The sequence below is a fragment of the Dendronephthya gigantea genome, unplaced genomic scaffold, assembly GCF_004324835.1.
Source record: "Dendronephthya gigantea isolate DGI-Jeju-01 unplaced genomic scaffold, DenGig_1.0 000119F, whole genome shotgun sequence".
NCBI lineage: Eukaryota > Metazoa > Cnidaria > Anthozoa > Malacalcyonacea > Nephtheidae > Dendronephthya > Dendronephthya gigantea.
Window position 1 is genome coordinate 96,350 of NW_021163129.1, and position 6,254 is coordinate 102,603.

General features: G+C 40.6%; 1 pseudogene; it reads right to left on the reverse strand.

Moving 5' to 3' along the window:
- Positions 1 to 884: 884 nt before the first annotated feature.
- On the reverse strand, positions 885 to 5,903 carry LOC114535484 (annotated as a pseudogene).
- Between the last annotated feature and the right edge of the window lie 351 nt (positions 5,904 to 6,254).

Genomic DNA, 6,254 nt, shown 5'->3' on the forward strand with positions numbered 1-6,254 from the left:
AGATAGATTTCCTAATGTTCCTGTACTCGTGTTTGTGCTTGTCGTATGTTGCACCGGGGAATGTCGATTTAACAGCTCTTGTTGTCAGACTTTTGCTACTTGTTTTGAGTAGCTCCATTACCTCAGACTGGTCTGTTTTTTTATCCGGGCTTTCAACATACGTTTCTTTGAGCTTAGACTCCAACATCTTCCTTCGTTTCTTGCAGCCATCGCCGTGTAATCTTTGGTTTTTTGGTGGAGGTTCACCTTCGCAAGGACCAATTGCTGCTTCATGCCCTGATCTTTTGAGCCTATTTGGCTTTATCGGAGTACTGTGCAGTGGTCCCTTAGAATCATGTTCTATTAAAATAGCAGTATAAAATCACTAGTATAAGTACTGAATACCGGTCCATTGCGGGCATTGGTGTTATTGGATTAGATAAATTATAAAATAAATGTTCACACACAAAACCCATAAAATGAAGGATAGGTTCTAGAATACCGGTTCACTTTACACAACACTATAAAGGCGAAATGAAATAAAGTTTAACGTACCTTCTAACGATAAGTTGTGAATAGAGTCATTTAGTATGTCGATAGCGTCGTCCTCAGCGTCCTGGTGTCCGATATGCAAATCGCTAACATTTGCATTTTCCATGCAAATCACCAAATAAAGGCAAAATGTGAACAGGAAGTCCCTTTAATCTACATTTTAATCTAGATTTATGAAAATCTCCACATAATGTAATATAAAAAAATGTCGGATGGCAGATTACAATTCGGCAACTTTTCGAGCGAGTTGGCCAGAAATCGAACCAAATCTGGCAGAGGCTTCCTCCTCCCCCCTCGTTCTTCGTCACCGCCCACGCGCTCTATACCAGCGGCTGTCGCCAAAAGCCTGCGCTCTATACCAGCGGCTGTTGCCCAACATCAAAAGCTGTCAGCGGCTGTCGCCCAACATCAAAAGCCTCTGCGGAGGAGAGAGGTATTTCCCCATGTGTTTGGTTTCCAAAGAAGCCTTTTTAAAATGAAAAATTGAACTAGAAAACAGTAATTGTTTTGAGACCTGATCATGTTTCCATGGTTATGCGGTTTTGCATCATTTTATAAACTAGCATAATTGAATTAATTTTTAATCTGTCTGTCATGAAACATTTTTAAAAAGGTATTATGAGTGATAAATAAATCAAAAAGTCTTTTTTACTATATTTTGTGACATTCCTTGACGTCATATGGTTGCTATGGCAACAGCAGAAAATCAACTGTGGCACCAACTTGTTGTTCTACAAAAAATTATTTTAATGGTGAAGTAAAATGAAAATGAAATTCTTTTTAAATATAAACGAATTTAAAACAAAAGTAAATTAAAAATTTACCCAGCCTATTATTGTCACAATATACCATAATGCATTGCGGCGAGTTTGCGTGTGGATAAGAGCAGTAAACACGTTTCCTGTTGTAAATTTGTAATCGGCGTGTGGGTGCTGCTGTATTTATTTTAAATATGAGTAATCAAGCTTGGAAGAACTTTAAACAAACTATGAAAGATAAGCAAATGGAGGAAAAAAGAGATGATCGGCTGTTTTAAAATCTTGTGAACTTGTAGTTCAGCGACTGAGTTTGACCGTATCGGGCAAAGCCCAGAAACACTCAAGGGTAGGGCCAAGAGAATTTGTTGCATTTCCGCACGAGGAAATGACGATAGAGAATATCAAGTCTTCGTGTGAGAAGCACTTTGCAGCTGTGGTTGGCAGTAGTTTAGTATGTGATGTTCTAGCCGGAGATCAAGGCCCTTCTTGCCAATCTATAGATCAACTTCCTGATACAAAAGTCATACATGTTTGGTTCATTGAAAGCGTGGACTCTCAACGTGATTCTGTCGAAGGTCCCTCAGAGCCAAAACATCAAAAAGGGAATATTTTTTACGCTGGTTCACCATCAAAATCAGTGCCGACATCCACTCAAGATGTGCCTCGGAAACAATACCCGAAAAGTCTTTCTATTTCAACAATGTTGAGGCTGGGAAAGACAATTGAAGAAACGTCCACCGTGGTTGAAGTGTTCACCTTTGACCTTGAAACATTGTCTTGGTCAAAAGTACCTGATTGTGTTGAATTTTCTGTTGCAAAAACATCGTTTGCATCAGTGGTTTTCGAGAAGCATATAAAGCTACTTCAAGAGATAAGAAGTTTGCAAAAAAAGAATGGGTATTGACAAGATACATACCACAAACAAAAAAAACCATTAAAGAAATGGGTGAAACAGAAGAAAGTCATACCAAAAAGGTAGTGCAAATGCATCATCTTGCTTCCAATATGGCCATGAATTTATCTGCAGCAGTTAAGAAGGCAAATAAACAACAGGATTTTGGCAAAATGAATTTGTGACAATTGAGGAGTTTATACCTGGTGAATTTAAGAAATACATGAACAACGCTGGTGCAGTGTGTAGAGAACCAAGTGACGAGTTTTGCCAGAAGGCTGAATGCCTGCCTGTTTTACTTTTCATTTGAAAAGTCAGAAAAAAACTGATGATTTTGGATATTCAAGGTAGTGATGCTAACTTCTATGACCCTGAGATTGCATCAATGGAACTAGTAGAGGATGGTAAGGTACTATTTTGTGCAGTAAACCTTTCGAAAACAGCTATAGAGAAGTTTACTTTGCTGCATGTTTGCAATGAATATTGCAAAATGCTAGAGCTAAAACCATTTAATTCATCATTCAATTGCTGGGAATGATTTCACTGGGAAATGCTTGAACTTAGTTACTAAATGGTGGAAAATTAAAAAACTTTACCATGGGAATTAACATTATTCTTAATTAGTAATTGTTTTTTTTTCCAATGGTTATAGTTAATGTAAACTAAATTGACGTTTTCGTGAAGTAATATGTGAGCAATTATACATATCAACAAGTTTGAGTTTATAAACAAGTTTACATTTTAAACATAACCATATAAATATAAGGAAGTATTTTATTATATAATTGGAGATTATGCAATGGCTGCTTGCAGCCTGCAGTATAAGCAGAATTGTACGAAGTAATACGAGACGAGATATAACAATGTAAATGCCCTTTATTAACTTTACTCACAACAGCAATTTACAGAATAATTAACAAACAAATTAATAACTCAAAACGAGGTAGCCCCTGTTCACATCCTCCGGCCTCCCCTCGACCACATTGCCTTTTTTCCTCGCGAACAAGCGAAGACCATGGGCCATCAACATGAATCTAAAATAAACAACAAACCTCCAAACAACACATAATTAGGGAAAGGGAGGGTGGGATTTACATTGCTATATCTCGTCTCATATTACTTCGTACAATTCTGCTTATACTGCAGGCTGCAAGCAGCCTTTGCATAATCTCCAATTGTACTTCATAATACTCGCCTCGATATAACAATGTAAGTTTAAAGCGTCATCCTACTGTAGCATTTATTAACACCGAACAACCTACAGCCGCATCCCATACCGGACGATAATAAAACCGCTTAAAGGTACTATCCCTTGTCCAGTCTCCCAATTTCATTATTTCTGGAAGAGAAATACCAGCTCTAGCTGCGGCAGAAGTCGATGCACCTCTTGTAGAATGTGCCTTAAATACCTTGCTGTCTATTCCTGCTGCTAGTAAACATTCCTTTACCCAATGAGACAATGTTGATGAGGTTATAGGCTTGTGGGGTTTATTTACTGATAAGAACAGTTTCTTTGGTTCACTGCTAGACCTTGGCCGAAAATTTTGTGTTCTTTTCTCGTACTCTTTTAAACACGAAACTGGACACAACAACTCATTTGTGGGAAAATTTGCATGAAAAGAGACTTTTAGAGGTTTTCCCGTACGGACTCCTTTGGTAAGTTCCGGAAGGTTAAATGACACCCCTTCCGGATGGTACCTTCTGAACCTTTAATCATGAGCAAGTAATTCTGAGCCTCTTTCTGCCGAAGTAAGTGCTAGTAACAGAACTAGCTTCTTCCCCAATTGTTTTAGTGTCAGTTCTTCATTTGAACAGCACTTTTCAAAATATTTTGTGACTGTATTCACATCCCAGGTATTAATATATCTAGGTTGAGGGGGACTAGAGTTAAATATTCCTTTTAACAGTTGACTTATTAATGGATGCTCGCCCACATTCCACCCTTGAATTTGTGGATGTGTAGCAGATATGGCTGAACGATATACATTAAGCGTACCGTATTCCAACCCTGATTCAAACTGACTAGCTAGAAAATTCACTACGTCCTCTAAATTTGCTGAAAGCGGATTGACTTGTTGTTCACTACACCAGCTAGTCCACTTCCTCCAGGCAGAAGAGTAAGTCTTCTCTGTTCTGGATCTCCATGCAGCCAAGAGAAGTCCCTGAGCTGGCTGCGAAATTGATGCACTTTGGAACTTTCGCCTGAGACACGCCATGCGGCTAATTGCAGGTGGGCAAGGGGATGTACCTTTTCCTCTTGTCTCAATAACCCTGGAAATGATGGTAGTAGCACTGGAGCTTCTACTATCATTTCCAACAATAGCGGATACCATGTCTGGGTTTCCCACACTGGCGTGACGATGGTCATTTGAGAAACTGACTGTTGCTGAATCGTTCTTAAGCAACGCCCTATTAGGGCGAATGGAGGAAACGCATACCCTGCAAGTTGGCTCCAGTCCAGTGTAAAGGCATCCACTGCCTCTGCCATTGGATCTGGTTTCCAACTCACAAACCTTGGCAGTTGCGCTGTTAGCCTTGATGCAAAGAGATCTACTGCAAACGGGCCCCATTTGAAGTTTAGTTTTTGAAACACAACTGGATCCAGTTGCCAATCACTTGAGTCTGGACTCGCCCGAGACTCGTAGTCCGCTGCTATGTTCAATCGCGCTGGCAAATGGTGGGCCTCGACGGTGATTGAGCGTTTTAGGCACCATTGCCAAAGGTCGAAGGCGAGGCTGGATAGGACTAATGACGTCGCGCCACCCATTTTGTTTATGTAACTTATGGCTGACGTGTTGTCCATAAGAAGCAAAACATGCATGTTGCATCTGCCCTTCAAAAAGGACTTGAGGGCAAACCCCCCTGCGAGGAGTTCCAAACAATTTATGTGTAGCAGGCGCTCCGATTGGGACCAAAGTCCCCGGGTTTGTGTTTGCCCGCAACGAGCCCCCCAACCTGTTGTTGAGGCGTCTGTCTCGATTATTATTGATGGGGGTGCTCTCATTAACGCTTTTCCGTTCCAAGCAGCTAGGTGATCTCGCCACCATTTCAGCTCTTCGAGAGCTGCTGTTGACCAGATCACTGGGGCCTCGTAACTCCCATGTTTTGCTAAGCTTTGTTTTTTTCGCAGCTTGCAGGTAACGATAATGCAATGGTGCTGGAAAAACTGCCTGAATTGAGGCACTTAACTTGCCTAATAACCACGCTAATTCCCTTACTGTTATATCCTGATTGTCTAGGACTTTCTGACACTCTCTTTTGATGTTTTTTACCTTGTCTTTGGGAAGACTTAACTGAAAATTTTTTGAATTTATTAGAAAGCCTAGGAATTCGAGGGACTGGACTGCATTCAGTTGGAACTTCTGATAGTTTATCACAAATCCTAAAAGTTCGAGGAGTGCTACTGTTAGTGCCACCTGATATGATAGTGTTTCGGTTGTGGATGCCATCAACAATATATCGTCTAGATAAATTATTAATCGAATGCCTTGTTTTCTTAACAACCCGACTACCGGCTTTAGGATTTTTGTGAACACGCGTGGGGCACTGGCCAATCCGAAAGGCAGGCACATGAATTCCCATTGGGCATCGTTCCAAAGAAAGCGAAGGTATTTTTGGTGATGCTTCCAAATGGGAACTGTAAAATACGCATCCTTTAGATCGATTTTTGCCATGTAATCGTTTGGCTTCAGAAGGTCTCTCAGCATATGTATGCCTTCCATTTTGAAATGTTCGTACTGAATGAAATGGTTCAATTGTTTTAGGTTGAAAACTGGCCGATGCCCCCCGCCTTTCTTTGGAATCACAAACAGTGTGCTTAAAAACCCTGTGTTGTATTTTTGTGGCAGAACTGACTGTACTGCTCGTTTCTCTATCAAGTCTGACACCTCTTTGTTTATGACCTCTCGGTCCTCTGCTGACACTATCAAGGACGGGATTGTCTTTTGGACTGGCAGATCTGAAAAGCAAATTTGGTACCCCGCGACTGCCTGGAGTACCCAAGGGTCGTTTGTGACTAATTCCCAATTTTTTATGAAATATTTTAAATGACCTGCTATCGTCAGTTGCTCTAC